The following is a 13761-nucleotide window of genomic DNA, read 5'->3' on the forward strand; positions in this document are numbered from 1 at the left end:
CATGAGTAGGGTAATGAGTACATTTCCTATCAAGCATTGTTACCTCTTCCTTGTTTTTTTCCCTACCATCCCTTCCTTCCTCACCTCTCCAACTCCTCCCTCCTCAATCCCTGCCTGACATTGTAAATTCATTTTCTACATAGTGTCCTGTACATCTCTTCATCACAATGGGTCAACCTGCAGCCCCATTTAAGCATTTTGCTATATCCTTTCCACTCCCCAAATCACAAAAGTGAATATACAAGATGCAGAACATTGGAATCAAATACAGTGAAAACAGGGATTATACCGTGGGTGGATGAACCTACAAAAGAATCACATAGTGCATTATAAGTATATTAAAAACAAAACCAAGACTGACTTGGGGTATATTTCACTTAACATCAACTTATGTGGTCATAATAACATAACTTTTGATCTTTTCTGCTTGTCCTAGACATGTACTAGTCCTTGCAAATAAGGGAAAGCATGGGACCTATGTTTCTCTGGGCCTGGCTTACTTCACTTAATATAATTTTTAACAAGTCTTTCCATTTCCTAACAAATGGGGCATTGTCATTCCCTCTAATGGAGGCATAGAATTCCATTGTGTGTGTGTGTGTGTGTGTGTGTGTGTATCACATTTTCTAGATCCATTCATCTACTGAGGGGAATCGGGGTTGGTTCCATATCGTAACTATAGTGAGCTATAGTGAGTAATGCTGCAACAAACATGGTTGTGCTGGTAGCTTTGGTATGACCTTGTTTGTGATCATTTGGGTAAATGCCCAAAAGTGGGATTGCTGGGTCATAGGGAGAGCTCTATGTGTAGTCTTCTGAAGAACTTCCATACTGCTTTCCAAAGTGGTTGAACAAGTTTACATTCCCACTAACAATGCAGTAGGGTTCCCGTCAACATCTGTAATTATTACATTTCTTGATTATAGACATTCTAACTGGAATGATGGGTGATCCCAATGCTATCTTTATTTGCATTTCTTTTTTTTTTAATTTAATTTAATTTTATTTGTGAACATACTGTACAGAGGAGTTACAGTTACATGGGCAGGATAATGCGTACATTTCTTACCAAGCATTGCAGCCTCCTCCTTTGTTTACCCTTCACATCCCTTCCCAGCCTCCCACTCCCCCCTTAATCCCAATCCTTCTCCTTCCCCCCCCGTCCCCCCCTCCCCGCACCAACGTTGTAAAGCTCGTTTTGGACATGAGAACTTGTACTTCTCATTGTTGCAACAGGTCCACCTGTATCCTTAAACAACTGGTTTTTCCCCATCTCCTCCACAAGTTATACTGACATCAGATATAGTGAAAACAGGGGTTATACTGTGGGGGAGGGACATACAAAGCAACAAAGAGATAATCTTATAAATGTGTTAGAAACACATGCATGAAAGAAAAAAACATTAAAATACACATCTAAGGGTTCATTTTCCTGACATCACATTATCTGACCTTTTACGCTTGACTCATACATATACTAGATATTACAAATAAGGGAAACCATGGGACCTACGTTTCTTTGGGCCTGGCTTACTTCACTTAATATAATTTATTCCAAGTTTTTCCATTTCCTAACAAATGGGGCAATGTCATTCTTTCTGATGGAGGCATAGAATTCCATTGTATATATATACCACATTTTCTTGATCCATTCATCTACTGAGGGGCATCTGGGTTGGTTCCATATCTTAGCTATGGTAAATAATGCTCCAATAAACATAGTTGTGCTGGTAGCTTTAGTGTGGTCTTGTTTGTAAACATTTGGGTAAATGCCCAAAAGTGGGATTGCTGGGACATAGGGGAGCTCTATGTGAAGTCTTTTGAGGAACCTCCATACTGCTTTCCAAAGTGGTTGAACAAGTTTACATTCCCACCAACAATGAAGTAAGGTTCCTTTCTGTCCACATCCCCTCCAGCATCTGTTGTTGTTAGAGTTCTTGATTTTTGCCGTTCTAACTGGAGTGAGGTGATATCTCAATGTTGTTTTGATTTGCATTTCTTTTATGGCTAGGGATGTTGAACATTTCTTCATGTGTCTATTGGCCATCCTTCTTTCTTCTTCAGAGAAGTTTCTCTTTAAGTCTTTGCCCACTTATTTATAGAGCAGTTGTCTCTTTGAGGATTTGTTGTTGGGGGGTTTAATTTTTTGAGTTCCAAGTATATTTTAGATATGAGACCCTTGTCCGTTGTATGGCTAGTAAAGATCTTCTCCCAATCCGTGGGCTTTCTATTGATCTTCCTAGCTATGTCATTTGCCCTGCAGAAGCTCGGCAACTTTATGCAATCCATTTTGTCCAACCTTTCTTTGATTTGTTGTGTTTCCGGGTCTCTATTCAGAAAATTTCGGCCTGAGCCAAGGAGACCCAGGGTTTCTCCTATTCCGTCCTGTAATGTTTTCAGAGTGTCTGCTTTGAGTTCAAGGTCTTTGATCCATTTGGAGTTGATTCTGGTGCAGGGTGATATATAAGGATCTAGCTTAAGTTTTCTATATGTAGTTAACCAATTTTGCCAGCACCATTTACTGAAGAGGTTGTCTTTCTTCCATTCTATTGTTTTAGCTCCCTTATCGAAGATTAGATGGCTATAGGTCTGTAGGTTCATTTCTGGGTTTTCAATTCTATTCCATTGGTTCTGAGGTCTGTTCTTATGCCAATACCAAGCTGTTTTGATTACTATGGCTTTATAGTAGAGTTTGAAGTTTGGTATTGATATTCCTCCAGCAGTGTTCTTTCCGTTGAGGAGCGTTTTTGCTATTCGGGGTCTTTTATTGTTCCATATGAATTTTTGGATTGCCTCTTCTATTTCCTTGAACAATGAGGGTGGAATTTTGATAGGTATTGCGTTGAATTTGTAGATAGCCTTGGGAAGTATTGCCATTTTCACGATGTTAATCTTTCCAATCCAGGAGCATGGGAGGTTTTGCCATTTTTTAAGTTCTGTGTTGATTTCCTTTTTCAAGATTTTAAAGTTTTCATCATAGAGGTCCTTCACTTCTTTAGTTAAGTTAATTCCTAGGTATTTTATTTTTTGTGGGGCTATTACAAATGGAGTTGCTTTCCTAATTTCAGCCACACTTTTCTCATTGTCGGCATACAGAAAAGCCATTGATTTTTGGGGGTTAATTTTATAACCTGCTACTTTGCTAAAGTTTTGAATCAGTTTGAGTAATTTGGGAGTGGAGTCTATGGGATTCTTTAAATACAAGATCATGTCATCTGCAAAGAGGGAGAGTTTTATTTCTTCTTTCCCTATTTGTATCCCCTTTATGTCTGCATCTTGTCTTATTGCTGTAGCTAGGCATTCTAATACTAGATTGAAGAGAAGTGGAGAGAGTGGGCATCCTTGTCTTGTTTTTGAGTTAAGAGGAAATGACTTTAGTTTTTCACCATTGAGTACAATGCTGGCTGTAGGTTTGTCATATACAGCCTTTATTGTATTGAGGAATGTTCCATGGATTCCTAATTTTTCCAAAACCTTCATCATAAAGGGGTGTTGGATCTTGTCCAATGCTTTTTCTGCATCTATTGAGATAACCATGTGGTTCTTATTCTTGCTACTGATGATGTGATGAATAATATTAATTGATTTGCGTATATTGAACCAGCTTTGCATCCCTGAAATGAATCCTGTTTGATCGTGGTGTATGATTTTTTGGATGAATTGTTGAAATCGGTTGGCCAAAATTTTGTTGAGAAGTTTTGCATCAATGTTCATCAAAGAAATGGGTCTATAGTTCTCTTTCTTTGATGAGTCCCTGACTGGTTTTGGGATGAGGGTTATGATGGCTTCATAGAATGTGTTCGGTAGTGAGCTTTCTCTTTCAATTTCATTGAAGAGTTGGAGGAGTATTGGTGTGAGCTCTGCTTTGAAGGCCTTGTAAAATTCCGCTGTAAAACCATCTGGTCCTGGACTTTTCTTAGCTGGGAGGTCTCTTATTGCTGTTTCTATTTCAATGCTTGATATGGGGCTGTTAAGCTGGTTTAACTAATCTTGGTTTAGTTTTGGCATGTCAATATTTGCTAGGAAGAGGTCCATTTCTGTCAAGTTCTCAAACTTATTAGCATAAAGTTTTGAGAAGTATTCCCTTATAATGTTCTGAATCTTGGTTGTTTCCGTGGTGATGTTTCCATTCTCATCTCTGAGTTTATTAATTTGGGTGTGTTCTCTTTTCTGATAAGATTTGCTAAGGGTCTGTCAATTTTGTTAAGTTTTTCGAAGAACCAACTCTTTGTTTTGTTGATTCTTTCTATAGTTTTTTTGGATTCTAATTCATTTAATTCTGATTTAATTTTGGTTATTTCTTTCCGTGTACTGGATTGGGGTTTATGTTGCTGCTCTTTTTCAAGGAGGTTTAGATGTGTCATTAAATTATTTGTTTCAGATCTCTCCAATTTGTTGATGTAGGAGCTCAGAGCTATAAACTTGCCTCTGAGTACTGCCTCTGCTGTGTCCCAGAGGAGCTGGTAATTTGTGTGTTCATTTTTGTTGAATAGCATGAACATTTGAATTTCCTTTCTAATCTCTTCCATGACCCACTCTTGATTCAGCAGTGTGTTGTTCAGCCTCCATGTGATACCGGACTTTCTTTGGTGGCTTTTGGTGTTGAGTTCTAATTTTATTCCCTTGTGGTCAGAGAGAATGCATGGTATAACTTCAATGTTTCTGAATTTAGCCAAGTTTGCTTTTTGGCCTAAAATGTGGTCTATTTTAGAAAACGTTCCATGTGTTGCTGAGAAAAACGTGTATTCTGATGCTGCTGGGTGAAATGTTCGGTAGATGTCTGTTAAGTCTAGTTGATCTATGCAGCTGTTTAGATCTGCGGTTTCTCTGATGAGTTTTTGCCGAGTTGATCTATCTAGTGGGGAGAGTGGGGTGTTAAAATCCCCACCAATTAATGTCTTTGGATCTATATGGGATTTGAGGGAAAGTAGTGTTTCTTTGATAAATTTGAGTGCTCCATTGTTTGGCGAATAGATATTTAGAATTGTAATGTCCTCCTGAAGGAGAGATCCTTTAATTAGTATGTAGTGACCTTCTTTATCTCTTCTCACGAATTTTAATTTGAATTCTATTTTATCTGATATTAAGATTGCAACTCCCGCCTGTTTATGGGGTCCGTTTGCTTGGTAGATTTTGTTCCAGCCTTTAACATTGAAAATGTGTTTGTTTTTACGGGCAAGATGTGACTCCTGCAGGCAGCAGATAGAAGGGTCTTGTTTTTTAATCCAACTAGACAGTCTATGTCGCTTAATTGGAGAGTTCAGTCCGTTAACGTTAAGAGATAGGACTGAGAGGTATTTGGGAGTTCCTGTCATGTTATCCACCTTCTTGGGGGCTGCGAAAACTGGGTTCTTCCTATGGTTCTTGGATTCTCAGTTTGGGTGCAGTTTCTTGGCCTTTGTTGCGGTCTTGTTGGTTTTCTATGTGTAGGACATCTTTAAGAATCTTTTGTAGGACTGGTTTGGTGGAGATGTATTGTTTCAATTTTTCTTTGCTATGGAAGGTTTTTATTTGGCCTTCAGTTATGAAGGAGAATTTAGCTGGGTACAGTATTCTTGGTTGATAGTTGTTTGTTTTTAGGGCATGGCATACATCATTCCAGGCTCTTCTTGCTTTGATTGTCTCTGCTGAGAAATCTGAGGTAATTCTAATTGGTTTCCCTTTATAGGTGATTACCCTTTTCTCCTTGACAGCTTTAAGGATCTTTTCCTTGGTCTGAGTTGATCCTGTGTGGATTATAATGTGACGGTGGGATGTCCTATTCTGGTCTGGTCTATTTGGGGTTCTAAAAGCTTCTTGTATCTGAATAGGCCTATCTTTTTGTATGTTTGGGAAGTTCTCTGCTAGGATCCTGTTAAACAAATTTCCTAGACCATTAACTTCTGTTTCTAGGTGCTCCTCTACACCCATTATCCTTAGATTAGGCCTTCTGATGGTGTCTTCCAGGTGTTGGATAGATCTATCATACTTCTTGGACTTGTCTTGGATGGTTGTATGTTCTTTCTCTATAATATCTAGGCTGTCTTCAATCCCTGAGATTCGATCTTCTGCATGGTCTAACCTGCTGTCAAGACTCTCTACTTTGTTTTTTATCTCTTTTCCTTCTAATTGGTCAGCTTTGATGGTTTCAAGTTCTTTGTTGAAGCTCTGTTTTAGGTATTGTATGAATTTCTTTACTTCCTTAATTTGGTGTTCAGTGTTTGTTCTCAAATCACTTAGTTGATTGGTTATGGTTTCTTTGGACTCCCATTCCTTCTGTTGGGTTCCATTCAGCATTCCCTTTGTGGTCTCCCTGACTTCCTTCAGCTCTTTGTTAATGGATTCCATGAATGCCTTTAGTGATCTTTGTGTGTTCTCTACCTGGTCTCTCAATTCCTGAATTACTCTTTGATTAGCTTCCTCCCGTTTGTGGGATTCCTGCAGTTCTCTTTCCTCCCATTCGTGGTATTCCTGCAGTTCTCTTTGAGTGTTCTCAGCCTGCTCACCCCATTCCTCCCTTTCTCTTTGAGTATTCTGAAGTTGTTCACGCAAATCCTGTATCAGTTTTTGAGTAGCTTCCTCACGCTTATGATATTCCTGTATAAACTTTTGGGATGCCTCCTCTCTCTCCCTATCACGCTCATACAGAGTCCTTTGTAAGTTGTCAAACTTCTCATTTATCATGTTTGCCACCATTGTTTGTAGAGCTATTTGGGAACTCTCCTCTGGATTGTTCATTATCTGATCTGACCCCTGATTATCAAGATTGGGATTTGAGGTACCCGGATTTGCCATTTTTCTTGTGTTTTTTCGGCTTACTCTGCCCATTTGAGATGAAAATAGCACCAGTTTTGTGCTAGAACACTATCTTAAGGCAACCATCAACCAAAGTTTGCATTTGTACAGTCAATAGTCTACAGATACAATCTAGTTCAACAGATACATCTATTCAACATCAAACAACTATATGTTAATGGGCTTTGAACCGAAGAGAAGAATTTGGAAAACCAGAAATTTTTAGGGTTAGGGAGAGATCTGGGTAAAAATTAGGAATAGATTGGTGTGGGGAGGCACAGGGAGAGTTAACTATGTCCTAATCTCAATGCAGGAAATAGTTTGGGTAGGATGCAAGTAGAGAGGGAGAGAAAAAGAAGAAAGGGAAAGGGAAATGAAAAGAGACCAGAAAAAAAATTAGCAACGTAAAAATTAATATAGTTATGGAGATTGAAAGACCATCTATTTAGAGAGGAATGTGAATATAATGAGAAAACTGGAGGGAGATAGAAGAGATGTGAAAAACTTAAAAAATGCTTAAATATTATATAGTTATAAAGAGGTAGTACTGCTATTAAGGAATTTAAGTCTCAGAGGTTTTGGATTGAGTAATAAATTTGTGGATTAATTGTGTACACAATGGGGGATAGGGTCTACTAGTTAACTATGGGTTTATCTGAGGATGTGCAGGACAAGAGTTAAGTCACATACAGAAGAACAAAAGAAAGGAAAAGGTGAAAAGGATAAGAAAGGGAGAAAAAAAGATCAGAAGTTCAGTAGAGCTAGACAAAAAACAAAATTAAGAAAGAAAGAAAAAGAGAGAGAAGACAAGAAAAGAAAGGAAAACGTACATTCACATATTCCTAAAATAAAAATTATAAGAGGGAAAAAAAAGTTACTGGAAAACAATTATTTTTTCAAAAAAGGCAAAAATTAAAGATTAATAAAAGTTTTAGAAAAGGAAAAAAAATTATTTATATATATAAGGTACCAAAAAAAAAAAAAAAAGGAAAGAAGAAAAAAAAGTTCTTTGATTTTTTTTTTTATTTTTTTGGGAGGGGTGGGAAGAATCCTGTATCTCCCTTTTGTCTGTAACCAGCCTCTTGTTGGAGTCTCTGGTCAGCTTGAGGTCCTGTGGCTTGATTGGTTTCTTAAGTCAGTTTGTTCGAACAGGCAGAAAAATGCTCTGCTTTACCCAAGATTTTGAGATCCCCCTCCCAGGTTAGTTTAATGGGAGGGTGATCTGCTTTGAGAATCACAAAAGAGGGGTGATGAGGCTAGGTTCTGGTAGAGTTGAGGCCTTTCAACAAACAGTAGCTTTTCCTTGGGGCTATTTTGTGAAAAATTCACAGAGCCCACCCTGGAGCCATTCTCAGGGTTTCTGTTTTTCAATTGATTGTGGAGGCTGCTAGAGGGAGGGGCAGCCTCTGGCTCTGGTTACCCAGTGAGGAAAGCCACTCCAATGGCTGGTGCCTGGGCTGGGTGACTTTACCCTGGATGGAGCTGAGTCTGGCAGGTCACTTCGCCGTTAAGTTCTTGTGACCTGTTAAATGACTCGTTTTATTCCAAGGCCTGAGTTGGACCTAGCAGCTCTTGCGAGCTTTGTCGGTATCCAAAATGGAGATCACCGGTGCTGGGGGGGAGGGGTGGCCTTCCCTCCTCTGCTCCCTGAGAAGGAGTGAGGACATCGGGCTTCTACTCACGCCGAGTCTTGGATCCTGGGTCGTCTCTGGTCTGCAAAGTGCAGGATGAAGATGTCTGCTCCTTGTCGGTTCTTGCTGGTGTTGAGTAGAATCCTCTCGCCCGCTGTGTCTGGCTCCTTCATCCTGGACTCTCTGTGTGAGCGCTCAGGTAGGGCCGTGGCTGCGGTCGCCGCTGCGACCCTGCCGCCGCCGCGGCGGCTGCTGGCAGGCGCTCAGATGTGTCTACTTGTCTTGGCTTCAACTCTCTTGTCTAACTCTCTGTCCTGTGATGGCACACTTAGTGTGATTCTCTGGCTTAGGACTGTTCACTGGAAATCTAAAACTGCTTTCTATGCGAGAGCTTGTTCAGATTCCAGCTTCTCCTCTGCCATCTTCCCGGAACTCTGCATTTCTTTTATGGCTAGAAAAGTTGAGCATTTCTTCATGTGTCTAATGGGCATTTTCATTTCCTCTTCAGAAAAATCTCTCTTTAAGTCTTTAGCCCACTGAGTTATCCAGCAGTTGTTTCTTTGATGATTTGTTGTTGGGGAATTTAATTTTTTAAGTCCTAAGTATATTTTAGATATAAGACCTTGTCCATTTTATGACTCATGAAGATCTTCTCCCAGTACGTGGGCTGTCTACAGTTCTTGTTAGCTTTGACCTTTGCCTTGCAGAACCTCTGCGGTTTCATGCAATCCCATTTGCCCAACCTTTCTTTGATTTGTTTTGTTTCTTGTTCTCTATTAAGAAAATTTCGGCGTGTGCTAAAGAGCCCTAGAGTTTCTCCTATTCCTTCATGTAAAGTTTTCATGGTGTCTGCTTTTATTTTGAGGTCTTCTGTCCACTTGGAGTTGATTCTGGTGCAGGGCGATATATGCGGATCTAGTTTTAGTTTAACAGGTGTTTAACCAATTTTGCCAACACCATTTACAGAAAAGGCTATCTTTTTTCCACTCTATTTTTTTTAGCTCCCTTGTCAAAGATTAGGTGGCTATAGGTCAATGGATTCATTTCTGAGTCTTCAGTCCTTTTCCATTGGTCCTCAGGTTTGTTCTTGTGCCATTATCAAGCTGTTCTTATTACTATGGCTTTTTAGTCTAGTTTGACATTTGGAACTGATATTGCTTCAGCACTGTTCTTTCTGCTAAGGATTGACAAACCTACAGCCAGCATTATAGTTAATGGCAAAAAGTTAAAATCATTTCTTATAAATTCAGGAATGAGGGGCTGGGAATGTGGCTCAGTGGTAGAGCGCTTGCCTTGCATGCATGAGGCCCTGGGTTCCATTCCTCAACACCACATAAGAAAAAGAATAAAAGCCGGAAGTGGCGCTGTGGCTCAAGTGGTAGAGTGCTAGCCTTGAGCTGAAGAGCGGCGGGACAGTGCCCAGGCCCAGAGTTCTTGCCCCATGACTGGGGCATGAATTAAATAAATAAAATAAATTCAGGAATGAGATAAGGATGTCTGCTCTCTCCACTCCTCTTCAAATTAGTATTAGAATGCTAGCTGGGGCAATAAGAAAAGATACAAACTTAAAGGGGATCCAAATAGGGAAAGATGAATTAAAACTATCCCTTTTTGCAGATGACATGATCTTGTATTTAAAGAACCCCACGGACTCCACTCCCAAGTTACTTGAGCTGATCAGAAACTTTGGCAAACTAGCAGAATATAAAATTAACCCTCAGAAATCAATGGCTTACCTGTATTCCAATAACAATAAGAGTGAGGCTGAAAATAGGAAAGCAATACCTTTTTAATATTCGCAAAAATATAAAATAGCAAGGAGTTAACTTAAGAGGTGAAGGACCTCTATGATGGAAACTTTAAAAACCTGAAAAAGAAAATGAAAGCAGAACTAAGGAAGTGGGAAACCTCCCACGCTCCTATTTTGGGAAGATTAACATCATGAAAATGGCAATACTGCCAAAGGCTATTTCCAAATTCAATGTGATACCTATCAATATCCCAATCTCACTTTCAATGAAATAGAAGAAGCAATCCAAAAATTCATATGGAAGAATAAAAGACCCCGAATAGCAGAGAGGATTTTTGTGATTCTCATTTTGTATTACCACTTTCATTCTACAAAGTAATCTATGGATTTTAACTTTATTCACTCCCTTTGGATAAACCTCACAAAAACCCTGCCTCTAGCTCCCAAGACACCTAACTCTTAGGTCTGGACAATTGTTCCTAGATAGTGAATTACTTAGTTGTATTTTGAACGCATAAAACATGCATATAAAACTAGCACATTTTGATCTCATGAGAAAACTGCCTTTTTCCCTCTCTCAAATTCATTTCCTGATAGGCATTTTTAGAAAGAATCTATTTTCCTTTTTAGATGAAAGGCTTGTAGGAAACTATGTCCATAATCTGGCTCTTCCTCCTGCACCTCAACACCTAAAACACAAATTTCACAAAGAATTTATAAGAAGCAATACAAAAACCAAACACTGGGAAATGCTCAGATGCAGAGAGTTTTACAAAACCCAGAATATAACTCTGCTGTCTGAGGCTGGGGCTCTCTGTGTAAATTAAGAAACCCCAAAAGAGCAGCCAGGAGTACCGGACATGAGTGTCCCTGGCTGATATTCCATGGACAAGGAGCATGGAGGGGCAACCTGAGCCTGCAGGAGAGTGTCTGGAGGAAAGTTTCCCTGCCAGCCTGAGTACAAAAGTTGGCATCACCCCACCTGGGCCTGTATTTCTTGTCTTCTCCCCATAGCTGAGAACAATTGTCCCCTGCTCCATGGAGGATACTGTACAAGCTGATCCCCAGAGTGGCTTGTTTTGTCTACACTCCTTCCTAGGTGGGTGCCCCCCCACCGTGTGTGTGTGCTCTCAGGGGCCCCTTAGGGCCCAGGCCCATGGGGCTGGTGGGTGTTAGATGTGGGTCAGTGGCACTGTGTCATTCACGCAGCAGCTTCCCTAGTCCAACAGCAGGTACACCCTGATATTCTCCCACAGTCTCAGGTGAGGTGCCCAGAAGCACCCGAGTTGGGTAGGCTGCCACTAGGATCCTACTTCATCAGAGGGGCTAGATGAAGTGGCTGCTGCCTGAATTACTAATTATTTTATGGAGCAGTTATAAACAAATTGATACATATTACTGTATGATATATAATGCTATATCCTTGAGTCTCTAGTCTACAAAATCATTGAACTTGATACTAGCAAGAATGTATTTTATTTTATGTGTTTATAAGGCCATAATGGCAAACTGAAATGAAAGTACAACAAAACTCTTCTCCAAAAAACACATTCTAAAATCACAGAATTTGAAAAAAATTGTATGTAAGTAGTGCAAATGAAATTATACTAGGATAGTAAAATACACACAAAAATATTACATTCATTACATTCAAAAGTAAAATAAATAAGTACAGAAAGAATTCCTACTGGATAAAAAATATTACAATGGTTTAACAGGTAGAAGTGATATAAGTTATATGTTTTCTTGTTATAAAACTTATTTATATCTCCCTGGTCTGTTTATCTTAGTGAAGGAAAACGTTAGAAAGCAGAAATTATGTGGCATCTCTTACTTCCAGTACTACAAAGGAGAGTGGCACTTCCTAATGGGTGTCCTGGGATGACACCCACATCCAGCCCATGTAGACCCATCAGAGGTCCCTGTGGTGACCCTGAGGGGGTCTGGAAAACCACACTGCTGCTGCAGCAGGTGCAGTATTTGTTGTGGTGGGCTGCATCCAACAAGGCTCCACCAGTGACCAGACCAAGCAACCCAGCCTCAGGTGCCAAAGCCAGGAGGTAAGGCAGGGCAGACCCCAAGTCCTGCCTTCCATGTGTGTGGCCTGCACTGCCAAGGCCAGACCCATTCCTGCTTTGGATACCAATGAGGGTAGGGGATGAGCCCATTGCTGCCAAATGGAGCATCCCCGGAATGGCACCCAGAGCTGAGCCCATGTGGACCAGAAGGACAATGGAGGAGGCTACACAGCAAAGCCAAAGGGGCTTTGGGTCCCCAGTGCTGCAGCTCGTGCACTGCAAGTCCAGGCTCCTCTGGCACTGATGGGCATATGCAGGGATGGCACCTTACCCGAGATCACAGGGACCAGAAAATGGAGGTCTGTGGGGATGCTCAAGGGGCTCCAGGGTGCTCAGCTGCCACAGCTGTCACAAGCCAGCTGGCAGAAGGGCCACCACACGACTCTAGTCTCCATTCTGCCCTAAAGTCTGAACCAAGGCTGGGCTGCCTGGCCCCAAGTGGGTGAATTGTCCACCAAGCCTTCCTTCTCCTGTGGACTGTGCAGTGTACAAACATGGTGTCCTCCACCCCACACCCATGGGGGCAGGCAGTGACCCCACAACAGAGTCTCACTGGGATGGCACTTGCACCCAGGACCACCGCAGACCAGTACCAGCACACCTGGCAGAGGAGAGGGCAGCAGTGGACTCAACTAAAGCCCCAAGGCTGCCAGCTCCTGGGTGAAATGGAACAAGTGAGACTGGGAAGGGAGGTGGGCAGGGTGGGCAGGGCTCCTCTGGCAATGCTGAGGACCATGCACACACACATCCCTTCGCTGCACATCCACCACAAGGGAGGGGGCCCCACTTCTCAACGGGTGACTTGAAGAGGCCCCACACCCACAGGGACTACAGAAATGGAAGTTCACATGGTGATATTGAAAGGGCTCCAGGGTACAGCCTTGCTCCTGCACTGACCAACTGGCACAAAAAAAAAAAAAAGGGGAAAAATGACCACTAACCCTTTTCATCAATGATAACCTATTATACTTTCAAAACAGTTTTACTTTCCTCTTGTCCTATATTTTTGCGTGGGACCCTCTGAATTAACCAGAAGTCTCCAGGATTTCTTCATGCACAGTAATACAAATAAATATAGATTCTATTCTTCTTTGAATTAAGGGAGGTTGCATTTAGTTCTTTCCCATATTTGATTCATGAAAAAGAAATCCTAACATATATCTGTAAAACACAAAACTCATGCTACCCAGAGAGAAATAATCACATGATTAGTGGTTCAAATGATATTTCATCTTTGCATTTCTTTAGAAAACTGCATACTTGGGGCTGGGAATGTGGCTCAGTGGTAGAGCGCTTGCCTTGCATGCATGAGGCTCTGGATTTGATTCCTCAGCACCACATAAGCAAAAAGAAAAAAGCCAGAAGTGGCGCTGTGACTCTAGTGGTAGAGTGCTAGCCTTGAGCTGAAGAACTGAGGGACAGTGCCCAGGCCCAGAGTTCAGGCCCCACAACCGGACCATCCCCCAAAAAGAAAAAAAGCAAGCAAGCAAGAAAGAAAACTGCATACTACTTTCTACAATGAGAATAT

This window comes from Dipodomys spectabilis, unplaced genomic scaffold (assembly GCF_019054845.1).
Source record: "Dipodomys spectabilis isolate Male_0828 unplaced genomic scaffold, ASM1905484v1 ptg000488l, whole genome shotgun sequence".
NCBI classification, from domain to species: Eukaryota; Metazoa; Chordata; class Mammalia; order Rodentia; family Heteromyidae; genus Dipodomys; species Dipodomys spectabilis.